The sequence below is a fragment of the Cetorhinus maximus genome, chromosome 7 (genome assembly GCF_964194155.1).
Source record: "Cetorhinus maximus chromosome 7, sCetMax3.hap1.1, whole genome shotgun sequence".
In the NCBI taxonomy this organism is placed as follows: domain Eukaryota; kingdom Metazoa; phylum Chordata; class Chondrichthyes; order Lamniformes; family Cetorhinidae; genus Cetorhinus; species Cetorhinus maximus.
In genome coordinates, this window is record NC_135885.1 from 127,385,076 (window position 1) to 127,400,540 (window position 15,465).

Sequence of the window (15,465 nt, forward strand, 5' to 3'; positions counted from 1 at the left end):
AACTGATTGTGGTGAATTACCTGTCTGCCATAAATCATCTTCCTTTTCAGTGCAAAGGATGTTCAGGTTGGGTGTATGAGGGGCAGTCTCACCACAAATTTTCTTTCCATGTCCAAAGTGAATGTTGTACCATTATTCCAGAAGCTTGTATTGAACTTTGTTGGATGCTACATGAAGAAAAAAAGAAAAGGCTGAAGGTGGGAATAGGACGGGGTGTTTAAAGTGGCCACAGAGAGCTCAAAGTCACACTTGCAGTCAGAACAGAGTTCTCAGGCTTCATCTAATCTGAGTTGATCTCTCATTATAAAGGAAACTGCAGCATGAGCCATGAATGCAGTATACTAAACTAGGTTTACATTGACAATTCAATTATCATTTCCTGTAAACTAAAATGGTGGTTAGTAATATATCAAATTGTGCCCTAACCAGCCCTTGATATTTAGGATCGAACTCTGAGTTAAATGGTATTTCAACCTATATTATGCCATGTTCCTACTGAGTGACAAGTGTGGCTGGATCATTTTTAATTTGAGTTGATATATGCAGGATGACCCAGCAGTCAAATTCGATATCACAATAACACTCTGATTCACTTTCCTGTACTGGCAACTGGATTGAGAAAACCCAGGCTCATTTTATTTCAGCACCTTTCCAGCCATCAGAAAAATCTGGTTTTGATTCAATTAATTTAACTCACCCCAGGTTACAGAGGTGAGAGGAGGCTGCCCTAACGCAGTGCACTTTCTGTATCTCGCGATATTGACATTACAATTGCTAATCATTAATAAAGTGTTTATGGAGAAAGAATTGATGTCATGCTTTTTAAAATAAAATCTGATTTATAGTAATGCATGATTTATTGGCCTCTCTTACTCAGTTGGAGTGGCAACGCTTCTCATTTTACTTTAAGATCAGTAGTCTTTTTCACCAATCAACAGGGAATAAGTAAATGGTTGTTGTTTTTGGGATAAGAAACTGATACTCAAATTCGCCTGATGATTTTAACCTACTTAATCAGCTTGTCATTGTAAGCTTCTCTTAAACTCGACACATTTCAATAAAATTGAAAAGTCGGAGTTGTATTTTTGAAACCGTGGGGGTTAATTTTGCTTATTGACACACAGACTTTTAAATCCAAGATACAACTGGGGTGAAGTTGGTATCAGCAGGCACACAAAGTAATCCGTAATGAATAGGCAGCCTATTTTTAAACCCCATTGATTTTCTTTTGCATTGAAGCCATCTTGCCACCTACTCCATTCCCTTCCACTATCTATTGCACTGTATTATATCTAATTCACTGTGTCATAAAGAACCTTAGCTTGGGAATTACCGATGGATAGCCAATCAAGGGTTAACTGAAAATTCGTTCAGCTGTTTTGAGCAGTATAAAGGAGGCTCTTTAATTCCTGATCTTACTAATTTCAGTAAGAGAAGATCTTTGAAATCCACATAGTGAGACATTGAATGAAGAAGCTCATTAATTAAACAATGTAAAGTGCATTAAGCATCCTCTTAAGCCCTTGAAATAGCACAAGAGGAGATCAGCTATTAATGTAGAAAATCTCCACCACAATGTTACCTTCCAAGCAAAGGGCAGTAAGGTTCAGCAATGAGATACTAGAGGCCTGACTAAGAGAGATGGCCATCTCTCTAGTTCAACCCCATTCTACCCTGAGCACCGAGTGCAGCAGCAATGGGGAAACGGATGAAAGACATGGTGAGAGCTGTCTGCTGAACCTGCAGAATTGGAATGATGGCAAGAAGATCATGACAAGCATGAAGAAATCTGATAAGGCAAGGATGCATTTCTGCATGATAAACACCTGCCATAAATAAACATGTAGCATATAATCCATATTTACATGTTCCTCTTTTCATGCTGATGCTAATAAGTGGTAATGGAAGGTTATCAAATGCAACACTGGGATAATAGATCAACACCAAACAAATGTTTTCTATGATTGGAGTTACTTGGGGATGAATTTTAATGTGCAAGTGCACTGAGAATGCTGGAGGTGGGGGACAGGGGGTGGTTGTGGGGGTTGTCAGATAGTGCGTGGGAAATGCAGAAGTATACTAAGCACATCTGTCAGTGGCTTTTCAGCTCAGCCAACTCATTATCCCTTTCCTTCTGGGTTTTACACCCAATCAGCAGCAGCAGCAGGCATGATGTGGGCCTGCATGATACAATCCCAACTCCAGTATTTAAAGGCACAATCCAAGGATGCAAGCTGAAGGAGTTGGAGTCGGCAGTCAGAGATTCGAAGTATTGCAATGGAGTCGAGACAGGCAATGGCTGCATCCCGCTTCACAGGCGTCTCCCTAGGTATGAGGGCTGTGAGGAGCTGGAGCGAGATACACTTCCTTGGCAATGGGAGAAAGAAGTCTGTTCCTGAGACAAAGAAAGTGTGGTTGGAGTTTACTATGAAGGTCAACAGCCAGTGTATGGTGCCAATCTCTTGAATTTAAGTGGTTCAATAACCTAAGCAGGACATGAAAGGTGAGTGCGGAGCTGGATTATGCTACATCGTGTTGTGCATATCGCCCTAACTCTACACTCTGCCTTCATAAGCCTACTCCATCAAGTCACTCCTCACACCCACTGCCTTGCAGGTCCACCCATTCCGCTCTTCCTATCTACCCCTCACATTCCCATCTATCCAGATGCCGTGGCCAATCACACTCATCCTCCGGCAGTGTCATTTCTCCCCATCATAGCCTCATTCACTATCTGTTGGATGACCACATCACATTACTCTCACTTATGGGTCTCTTCTTTCTTTGCAGGCGAAAAGAACAGAGAGCACCAGGGAGAGGAAGGGACAGGAGGGGCTTTCACAGATCATGGGACTGAGAGCGAGGAGGAAGCACTGGAGATCAGTGGAGATATAGGGCTAAATTCTCCCTCCGTCGTGGGGGTTGTGCGGGGGCAGGTGCAAACCCGATGGATGCCCCCGACCCCCGATTGGGGACACGCCGCCATTTTACGTGGGCGGGCCAATTATGGCTCGCCCAGTGTGACACTGCCTGGAAGCACTGAGCAATCCCTGTGCGGGCAGTGGGGTGGGGTGGGGTGGGGGGAGGTGGGGGGAATCCCTGAGTCGATCCCTGTGCTCTTTCGTGCATGTGTGTGGAAGAGCGCAGAGATCTCCCCGAGGGAGGAGGTGCCTCAGAGGGATCAGTTTGACATGTGTAAATTTAAATAAAGGAAATAAAAACTTTTGAAACATGTCCCCTCATATGACACTGTCACATGAGCTGGGACGTGTGAAATAATTATTTTTAAAATTTTCATTGACTTTTAAAGCACTTCATGAAACCTCATCCCGCCCGTGGATGAGGTTTCATGAAAAATGCGAAAGCTGCCTGGGCTCTCCGCGTGTTAATTGAATTAATTGCTATTTAAATGGCTGTAATAGGCCTTTGACAGTTCGGGAGGCGTGCAGCCAAGTCAGCTGCGCGCCCGCTGAACTGAACATCTAAATGACGCACGGTGACGTCGGGATGCCTGCTCGACATCACCCCGGGTCATTTTACCTGTATTCGAGAAAGCCCCGCCCCCACTCGCTGACCGGAGAATTTTGCCCATAGTGACCATGGCTGTCAGATATTGGAAGATGGGGAGCTCCCAGCCACCTGGTGACAGAATTATATAAAAGCCACCACATGTCAAATTGCATGCAGTCATTTTGTTTTTAATCTTTCATGCAATGTGGGCCTTGCTGGTAAGACCAGCATCTGTTGCCAATTTCTAATTGCCCTTGAGAAGGTGGTGCTGAGCTGCCTCCTTGAACCGCTGGAGGTATACTCTCAGTGCAGTGGGAATGGAGTTCCAGGGTTTTGATGCCATGACAGTGAAGGAACGACGATATAGTTCCAAGTCAGAATGGTCTGCAGGCTTAGAGGGGAACTTGCTGGATGTGGAATTGCCATGCATTGCTGCCCTTGTCCGTCTAGGTGGTAGAGGCCACAGGCTTGGAAGGTCCTGTCGAATTGGTGAGTTGCTGCAGTGCATCTTGTATATGGTACACACTGCTGCCACTGTGCATCGATGGTGGAAGGAGTGAATGTTTACGTTGGAGATGGAGTGACAATCTAGTGGGCTTCTTTGTCTTGGATGCTGTCAAGCTTCTTGAGTGTTGTTGGAGCTGCGCTTATCAGGCAAGTGGAGAGCATTCCATCACACTCCTGACTTGCGCCCTGTGGACAAGTGGACAAGCTTTCGGTAGTCAGGAGGTGAGTTACTCACCACAGAATTCTCAGCCCCTGCCCTGCTCTCATAGCCGCAGTATTTAAATGGCTGGTCTGGTTCAATTTCTAGTCAATGGCATCCCCCCCAGGATGTTGATAGTAGAGGAAACAGTGATGGTAACGTTAGTGAATGTCAAGGGTGGATAGTTAGATTCTCTCTTGCTGGAGATGGTCATTGCCTGGCACTTGTGTGGCACAAATGTTACTTGTCACTTATCAGCCTCAAGCCTGAATGTTGCTGAGGTCTTGCTGCATATTGGCACACACTACTTCAGCATCCAAGGAGTTGTGAGTGGTATTGAATACTGTGCAATCATCAGCAAACATTCCAACTCTGATGTTATGATGGAGGGAAGGTCATTAATGAAGCAGCCGAAGATGGTTGAACCTAGGACACTACCCTGAGGAATTCCTGCAGCAGTATCCTGAGACTGAGATGATTGGCCTCCAACAAGCTTTGCAGGTATACTCTCCTCCTCTGTGCAAGGTATGACTCCAACTAGTGATTTCCCTCTGGTTCCCATTAACTACATTTTTGTTAGCGTCCTGATGCCACATTCAGTCAAATGCTGCCTTGATGTCAAGGGCAGTCACTCTCACCCCCACCTCCTGACTTCAGCTCTTTTGTCCATATTTGGACCAGGGATGTGTTAAGATCAGGAGCCAAGTGGCCCTGGTGGAACACAAAATAGTGTATCAACAGCCTTTCTTCCCAAGGACAACCCCACAATGGAACAAGCTGCGAAAGGAAATAGTCACAGCCCCATCACTTGAAATCTTCAATACTATCTTTACATTATTTCCATTTAAAAGTTTTCATTTTCAGGAGAACCATTTCAGCAGATCATGTCTGGTTCAACAAGCACTACCCATATAAATATTGGCTGAATACGGATATTAGTCTGTGATGCCAACAAAGCTAAAACAGAAATGAAATTGAGCATCAGTGAACAGGTTTTGCTGTTTAAGTGTTGCTTTGTAGCATTGTCGACGACTCCTTCCATCACTTTGCTAATGATCAAGAAGAGCTTCATGGGGCGGTATCACAGAATCAAACAGAATCACAGAATTGTTACAGCACAGAAGAAGGGAATTCAACCCATCGTGTATGTGCTAGCCTCCGAATGAGCAATGCACCTAGTGCCATTCCCTCGCCTTCGCCCTGTAACCCTGCACATTCTTGCCATTTAGATAATAATCAAATTCCCTCTTGAATGTCTCGATTGAACCTGCCTCCAACACACTGTCAGGCAGCACAATTCAGATCTTAACCACTCGCTGTGTGAATAAGTTTCTCCTCATGTCTCCATTGCTTCTTTTGCCAACTACCTTAAACCTGAGCCCTCTCATTCTCAATCCTTCCACCAGTGGGAACAATTTTTCCCTATTTACTCTGCCGAGACCCCTCATGATTTTAAATACCTTTATCAAATCTCCTCTCAACCTTCTCCAAAGAAAACAGTCTCAACTTCTCCAATCTATCTATGTGATTGAAGTTCCTCATCCCTGGAAATATTCTCATGGATCTTTTCTGCACTGTCTCTAATGCCTTCACATCTTTCCTAAAATGTGACGTCCAGAACTGGATGCATTACTCCAGCTGAGGCTGAACCAGTGTTTTATAAAAGTTTAATGTAACTTCCTTGCTCTTGTACTTTATGCCCTTATTAATAAAGTCTAGGGTGCTGTATGCTTTATTAACCAGTCCTGTCACTTTCAATGACCTTTGCACATATACATCCAGGTTCCTCTGCTCATGCCACCCACCGCATCCCCCCCACCCCCTGCCTCCAGTAGAATTATACCCTTTATTTTATATTGTCTTTCTGTGTTCTGTTAATTGCAAAAGTGGACGGTTTGAAACCAGCCTCCCAGAGTACTGACATGTTTCCTGACTTTACCCACCACCCACCCCCGACCCCCCACAGCCTGCACCCAAGCCTTGGTGCTTTATAGGTTAAAATTCAGCTTTTGGTATGTAGATTCTTCTGACAATTAACAGGTGCTTATAGCTACAGGTGTACATGATAATAGTTCTTTAAGGAGCTTCACACAAGGAATTTATAGCTTCCATTTACATACAGCATGTTGTATGTTCCTGCACAATGCAACTGTATGGTAACATCACTGCACGGTGTACTTTGCTAGCAAGACAAGATGGCTTATAATTCCAAACCTCTGACCTGTTTGGAGAAGGCCACCCTTGACATCATTGGCTGGGGAACATTGCAAAAGTGGAGGGCAGCGCAACCTTACCTGCAGGTTATAACTCATACCATAATGTAACCCCCTGAGAGACTGTCATTCAGACACATGATGATCTTGAATGTCACATTGAGCAATATGCGAAGTGCTTGGAGATGCTTCTACATTATGTAGAGTCACTTTGAACTTACAACGCAGAAACAAGTTATTTTGTCCAACTGGCCCAGGCGATGTTTCTGCTCCACAAAAGCCTTCTTCCCACTTTATTTCATCTAATGCCACCTGATATTCAATTATTTCTCCTTCAGGCACTTCACCTTAAGTCATGTTTTAACCACTCATTGTGTAAAGGAATTTTATCAGATTTATTGCTTTATTAGATTTACTGGTGCCATATTCATAGCCTCTAGGTTTTGAATCTGCCACAAGTGGAAACATCTTCTCTGCATATACCTTATCAAATCCCTGAATAATTTCAAAGATGTCTATCAGGCCACTCCTCAGCCTTCTAGACAAAAGAGCTCCATTCCATTTGGTTTCTCCCTGGCAATTATAGCCTCTTTTTTCTGGTATCCTCCTTATAAATTTTCTTTGCACTTTCTGTAGTTTTTTTTGTAATATGGAGACCAGAGCTGTACAGAAAACTCCAATTGTGGTCTAACCAAGGGTCTATACAAGTTTAACATAGCTTTCCTGTTTGCTAAATCTATTCCAATAGGATTAAAGCCAAGTGCTTTGTTTGCAATTCTGCTACAACAGTGACTGCACTTCAACAGCACTTATTTGACTTTGAAGAGCTTTGGGCCATCCTGAGTTTGTGAAAGGTGCTATGTAAGGTGAAGCCTTCCTTTTACTTCAAGCTGCATTTTGATATTTTGTTCTCTTATGTTTTTTGAGAATGGAACAACAGACTCTTGCCATAGTTAATGCCCCCAGACATAACAAAATCTAACAGCATCCTGTTCTGCCATCTTTTCATCTGCCAAGCTACACACCCCTTGAAGGATGGAAATAACCATGCTAAGGAAACAGCTTAAGGTGAGCCATACTGCATGGATTTGGACGAGCAAATAGCGTTGGCTGCTGAAGGGGCACCGCGCTGCCATAGGCCCAGGACAGTTCTGACCTCTGTTCCAATGCCAACTAATTTAGACCTCTCATTGCCTGCATAGAAATGGACATTACTGTCCAAGCAGGTTCATCTATAAAGCTTCCCTGTGCCAATGCAAATGGTCCGACAAGGGTAAGATAGGGGCTGCTACTGGACCTGTGTAGTGATGGGTGAACAGTTGTTTCTTGTCTGTACTGCAAAGAGTAGAGAGGAATCTCTACAAATCTGCAGCGGAATCTCTTAGTGGCACAGGACTTAGGCATAAGTGGGAACATCTGTCACGGATGCTCACACTGCCGCTATAAAGACGTTGGGCTCTAAACCTAAATGCACTCTATGGACTGGTTTTAACATGGATATTGAATAGAGACAATGATGAGGCAGGAATAGATCTCATAATTGTCCAAAAAGTGCCTGTTAGACAAATCAGTGGAATTATCAAGGGATTGCTCAGCAGCAGGGCACGCATGCAATAATAATGCCACATTCATCTCATCAAGCATCCCAGTTCAAGTAACAGAAGTGCCAGGAAGTGAGCAGCACCAGCCAGTTGCAGGAACACTGAATATAACTGATTCAGATACAGGGCATCGCAATATGCACTTAACTGGAAGGTAAAGTGTCACCAAGCTAGAATGAAAACTCTGTGGTCAACCAGCACATTATCTCTTTCCAATATTGATTCTCTTGAGGTAAGTAATGGATTTGATATCATACTTTGCAAACAAACCACAAGCCAAAAGAAAATGATCAACTGAAGATCAATTATGCAGGTTCATCTGTTACTGCCAAGTAAAATTCTACCTCTGCTGCAACCTGCAGTTGATATGGCCAGTTGAAAAGCATTTCATGCATTAGTGTTGCAATATGGTTTAATTTGCTAGCAATGATAAGCTAAACTCACCGAATGCAAGTGTTCACTGAAACTGAGCAACATTCAAAATGTGATCAAGAAATGTGCAGTGCTCTGCACTCCTGATATCACTACTCGTAATACTCAAATAACTCTAATGGCAGAACTCATTTGGAGATAATATGCCATCAAGATGGAATATATTATAGTGTATTCGCTCATGTGCTTCTTTTCTACAAATTGTTGTGATTCTCTTGCTCATCTTAAAATTAATCAGTAAATTACATTTTTTTAATAGTAAATTATACTGATGACAACTTCAGATATTAACTGTATTAAATCATTTTGAAAGATAGAGTCATGGTGCTTACAGTGGACGTTATTAACAGCCTTTTAGCAACGTTTGAAAATTAATTGCTATGGAAATTAATTTTTAAATATCTTTAATTATAATTGGTCTCCTTTCATGTTACAATATCTGTGACTTGCTGGTGATTCCACATTCTTTGTTGCACTTTTTTGTGGCTCAGTGCCTGGAGTGTATTTCACCAGTGAATAGCAATTTTCTTTTCATAATTTACAAATCCTGATGGAAGCATTTGATGGGAAGCATCAGTGCTCACCATTGTGTCAGCACACATTGACCCAGTGTACGATGAAACAAATCTCATTTGTCAGGTGCAAAGAAGTTATTGAAAAATTGAGAGGAAGAGTGGCATGAAAGACTTGTAATGAAGGTGTAAGATAATACCAGATTACATCATTGTAAGTGATGGAGTGTGAAGTTTCTCTGTAGGGCAGAGTTAACACAAATGCTAAATATGTTTTAATGTCTCCTAGCTTTGTAAGTTGGCGGTAATGTAATGTTCACTAACATTTGGCCACAGTTCTAAAATTACTCCTCCCCATATCCTGGGCACTTGGTAGTTGCACTTTGTTGGTTTGATAATTTGTTCATACTTGCCTTCCATTTTATTGATGAGCGCACATCATATTGAAGAGGTCAGCCATACAGGTAGTAAGGCAAAGGGGTCCAAAGGCCCAGCAAGGGTCAGAGCAGGAAACCGTGGAAGAATCTTAAATGTTTCAGTTCACACAGTAACATAAATGCAGAATCAAGTTTCGCCATGCTGAACATGTTGGATGATGGAAAGGAGCATCCTCTAAAGATTTGAAGGAGGGCCACCAGAACTACTTCCCAGGCATGTTGTTTACCACAGATAAGAGAGCTGCCATGATCTCCTTAATGGGTGCGGCATAATGAGTCTACATGGGAATTTCCTTGAGCATTGTCTCACTCAGAAGGAGTAACTACAACGCAAGACTGACAGAAACTCTGTTCATACATTCCCTCCATGGTTTTGCCAAAGAAACATCCCTGATTGGGAAACTCCTGTGAAACTTCCTAAAGTATGAGACAGGAAGAAAGCCACAGATTAGTTACCTCATCCCCTGGAATAAAACCTGTAATCAAATAGTAACAAAGGCACTGGTCTCTGAGTTAAAGTGCAAGTGTTGACGTCACATGAAATTCTGGATGAAAACTGGTGAATATGTTTCAAAAATAAAAGCATGTGGCCTTTCCAAGGAACATGAAAGATATCGACTACATTCATGTGGGCGTTCAAACAGTTGTGCAACATGCCAGGTTATTCATCAATATAAATGCTGTTTGATGAACCTATCATTGGTGTGCAGCCACTGATAAAAAAATCTCCTTATCAAAGATAAGATTTTTAGGGAATGTTCACATAGGAACAGAGGAGCAGAAGTAGGCCATTCAGCCCCTAGAGCCTGCCCTGCTATTCAACTAGAAAAAGGCTGATCATCTACCTCAACACCACTTTCCAGTGCTATCTCTTGATGTCACTAGTATCTAGCAATCTATCTATCTCTGCCTTGAACATACTCGATGATTGAGCTTCCTCAGCTCTCTGAGTAGAAAATTCCAAAGATTCACTATCCTCTGAGTGAAGAAATTCCTCCTCATCTCAGTTCAAAATGGCTTGCTCCTTATCCTGAGACTGTGTCCCCTTATTGCAGTTTGCAGCCTGACATCATTGGCTGCTTGGATTCTCAGACAAAGGAATCATGACATCTCCCTTATCCTTCAGCAAAACAGCCTACACTAAAATGCATGCAAGAGGCAGAAACCACATTGAACACATATTTGCATATTTATACAACGGTTGGGAATTTTAGATCAAACTGGGTGCATTGCAATATGCCTTAGAGAGAATTAGTGCAAAGAGAAATATGTATCTTTGTGAATGAGTAGTAACAATGATTCTCAATAGGAGAGGAAGAGGAGGATATCAAGGAAATTCCAAAGGCAGAGCATTTTATGCAGGCTATGATGCTCTGATTGTGATGTTCTACTTTTGATGAATGCCTCAACTTTCTGCTCCTGCCCCATAAAGCCATCTTTATTACAATAATTTATTGCAGTTTCATAGTAAATTATGAAAAAATATTGTAAAGTGTGTGCCCAAAAGAACCAGTTTAATTTTAGAGCCTGATTGAAGGGTCACAAATAGATGCAATTAACAGAAACTTGCAATGCTGATGAATTTAATCCGAGGACATGGACAGTTATTTCGGTGAGGCCAACTTCTCGCACAATGTCTTTTAAAATAATGCAAAAAAAAATCACAGAAGCTCAATCTGCACTGAACGTAACTTAAAATTCTGTAACTTTTTGTGTAGGTTATGCTGATGTTGATGAATTGTGACAAAAACAACACAACCAAACAATCCAGCAGGTCTGGCAGCATCGGCGGAGAAGAAATCAGTTAACGTTTCGAGCCTTCATGGCCCTTCGGCAGAACTGAAGCATACCAGACCTGCTGAGTTTTTCCAGGTAATTCTGTTTTTGTTTTGGATTTCCAGCATCCACAGTAGCTTTTAGCTTTTTGTTTTTACAACCAAACAATCTCCAGCCCTCTGCAACTATGCTTCTCATTTACATGACTGAAATCTTCTCTGTAGATTAATGATGCTGTATGTTGCATAATGTGAATTTGAAGAGCGGATAGCAATTGTAACAAATGTATTTTGCACTGTGTTTTGGAAAGAGGGATGTAAGTGATGTTCCCGTTCCCGGTTTAAGAAGTACCCTCCAATTCACATTTAGCCCTGAGGTTATGAATGCAAACTCAACAGGGATGCATGGCCTTCTTATATGCCTCCAATGAGGCAGGCAACTTTTATTTAGTCCACTTCTCCCCCTACAAGCCAGTGGGAAGTTAGGCATTCACTATTTTTTCTAAACCACAAGTGGCCTCTAGAGCATGAATCTCTGAATTGTTGCCTGCTGCAAATTGTGATGGTACGTAGCACCATGGTGAGGTTTATTAGAGATGAGGCCTAGTCTTTTTTTCTTATGAGAAGTAACAAAAGAAGAAAAGAAAGAAGGGAAGGAAGTAAATTAATTTATATACTAATTTACACAACCTCAGGTGGATTTAAAATATTCCATGACACTATTTCAAAGATGAGTTGGGGACTTCTCCCAGTGCCCTGACCAACATCAATCCCTCAACCAACATTACTAAATCATGTTATCTAGTCATTGTTGCACTGCTATTTGTGGGAGCTTGCTGTGTACAGATTGGCTGCCCAGTTTCCCACATCTCATGATTCATACCCTTGCTACCTCTGGACCTGAATATTCTAATACACGCCTTCCTGGCTGGTCTCTCACATTCTACCCTCCATAAACCTGAGGTCATCCAAAGTTTTGTTGCCCATGTCTTAACTCGCGCCAAGTCCGTTCATCTATCTTCCACATTCTCGTAGCTTGCTGGACCACAAAAATTATTGTGGAGTTCCATGTCACTTGCTGCCACTCTCATGATGCCTAAGGCCATAAGACCATAAGACATAGGAGCAGAAATTAGGCCATTAGGCCCATCGAGTCTGCTCTGCCATTCAATCATGGCTGATAAGTTTCTCAGCCCCATTGTCCCGCCTTCTCCCCGTAACCTTTGCTCCCCTTACCAGTCAAGAACCTATCTATCTCAGTCTTAAATACACTCAATGACCTGGCCTCCACAGCCTTCTGTGGCAATGAATTCCATAGATTCACCACTCTCTGGCTAAAGAAGTTTCTCCTCATCTCTGTTAAAAGGTCTTCCCTTTATTCTGAGGTTGTGGCCTCAGGTCCTAGTCTCTCCTACTAATGGAAACATCTTTTACACGTCCACTCTATCCAGGCCTTTCAGTATTCTGTAAGTTTCAATCAGATCCCCCCTCATCCTTCTGAATTCCATCGAGTATAGACCCAGAGTCCTCAAACGTACCTCATGCGTTAAGCCTTTCATTCCTGGGATCGTTCTCGTGAACCTCCTCTGGACCCTGTCCAGGGCCAGCACATCCTTCCTGTGATACTAGGCCAAAAATTGCTCACAATATTCTAAATGTGGTCTGACCAGAGCCTTATAAAGCCTCAGCAGCACATCCCTGCTTTTATATTCTAGTCCTCTTGAAATAAATGCCAACATTACATTTGCCTTCCTAACTACCGACTCAACCTGCAAGTTAACCTTAAGAGAATCCTGGACTAGGACTCCTAAGTCCCTTTGCACTCCAGATTTCTGAATTCTGTCCCCATTTAGAAAATAGTCTATGCCTCTATTCTTCCTACCAAAGTGCATGACCTCACACTTCCCCATGTTGTATTCCATCTGCCACTTCTTTGCCCATTCTCCTAACCTGTCCAAATCTTTCTGCAGCCTCCCCACCTCCTCAATACTACCTGTCCCTCCACCTATCTTTGTATCATCAGCAAACTTAGCCAGGATGCCCTCAGTTCCTTCATCTAGATCATTAATGTATAAAGTGAAAAGTTGTGGCCCCAACACTGACCCCTGCGGAACTCCACTAGTCACCGGCCGCCATCCTGAGAAGGACCCCCTTATCCCCACTCTCTGCCTCCTGCCAGACAGCCAATCTTCTATCCATGCTAGTACCTTGCCTCTAACACCATGGGAGTGAAGAACTCTGTGCAGATCTCTTAAAACAATGGTTACTCGAATATTTTGCAGTGTAAAAAGGTACCTTGCTTCATGAAGCCCAGTTTGAACAGTACGAGTGCAAGACCTAAATTGCCATTTATTTAGCCAAGCAGCAAGAACAATGAGGAGAGAGCATCCAAAATGTACGCTGACATGGTGCAATGTGACTAATATTAATTGGATCTGGTATCCAATAATGACCTTTTATGGCATGTTGGTCATCCAGTGTTGACATTATTGTGGTCCAAAAGATTACTCACTTAATCTAAATTGCTAGGAATGTTGATATTCCAGTGACTGAAAGCACATTCTGAAGTTAAAACAATACATTTTCTTTCTTTAATGGCAGCAGGGGAACGATAGAAGACAATCTCTACTGCTTTATTATAATTTTTTATGCTTTTCCACATTTCATTTTAGACTTTATAGATTGTTTAAATGTCAACTGCTTGTTACATTGGAAGCCTTTTAATTTTAGCCACCCATTGATTTTTGTAATTTCGTACAGAATAGCTATTGACTGATTATATTATCATATTTTTCTTTAATATTTAGCATAACCAACTGTGAAATGTCTTAAGGGCTTGTCTTAGATTTTAAAAACAGATGAATTATCTGTGAGTTGACTGCTATCACTTGAGCACTTCTGTGATCAATTTTCTGATAACACTTTAGCTGCATAAGACTGGTGGACTTGGAATTGTATTGCAGCTCATAAAATCCACTGAAGGAGTGCAGCTAGTGTGATACAATCAGTGTATGGCTTTGGTTGTAGTAGCTCATCATCTTCCAATTCAGTTAGATTGGTAGACTTGTAATATAGTTACTTGAGTAAAGTTAAATATCACATTACCATTGCAGTTGATGAGGTGTCGATGCACTCACCATCTGAAAATGCAGCCCAGGTGGAATACATTCATTGATCTATCGTGTCTGTGTTAGTGCCAGCCCTTCAATTGGAGCTGTATATTCTAATCAAATGCCACCACCCTTTCCCATAATTAATAATGAACAATATTTACATAGTGGCCAGAATTTTCAGGTTGGCGTGCGGGGGCGGGCCCGACACACCGACACGTAAAATGACGCGCGATGACGCCAGGTGTGTATCCCGATGTCATCGCGATATTTCGTTCAGCAGGCGCGCGCCGGAGTCGGTTGTGTGCCCGCCAAAATGTTAAAGGCCTATTAAGGCCATTAAGGGATTAATTAAAGTACGTCAGAATGCTGCAGGCGAAAAGTCCAAGCGGCCTTCACGTTTTTCAGGGAACCTCATCCACGGGTGGGATGAGGTTTCCTGAAGCTTTTGTAAAATAAATAAATTAAATTTCCCACCTTTACAAAGATGTCCCAACTCATGTGACACTGTCACATGAGGGGCCATGTTTAAAAAAATTTTTACATCATTTATTGATCTGTTTTATTATCTATTCAATCTCCCTGAGGCAGCTCCGTGCCTCAGGGAGATTGTTGCGCTCTTTTGTGCACATGCACAAAAGATTGCAAGCCCTGACTCAGCCCTCATACCCCACCCGCACAGGTAGCGACCGGCCACGCGTTACGCTGGGTGGGCCTTAATTGGCCCACCCACATAAAATGGCAGCGCACAGCCAATCAAGGGCGGCGATCGGCTCCATGCCTGCCCCCCCACCCTCTCCTGCCCAGCCCGCCCGCCATAGGAAAAATCCAGGCCAGTGTCTTTAATGTATGTCTTAAGATACTTCAAGTGATTTTCAAACAAAATTGACGTGAGCCACATAAGGAGATATTAAGACAATTGACAAAATCTTGGTCAAAGAAGTAGTTTTTAAGGCGTGTCTTAAAGGAAGAGAGAGGGTCAGAGAAGCTGAGAGATTTAGGGAGGGGATTTCAGTCTTTAGGGCTCAGGCAGCTGAAGACACAGCCACCACTGATGGAGTAATTAATATTGGAGATACGCAAGGGGCCAGAACTGGAAGAGTACTGAGGTCTTGAAGAGTCGCAGAGTTGGAGAAGACAAGAGAGATAGGGAGGGACCAAATTCCAAA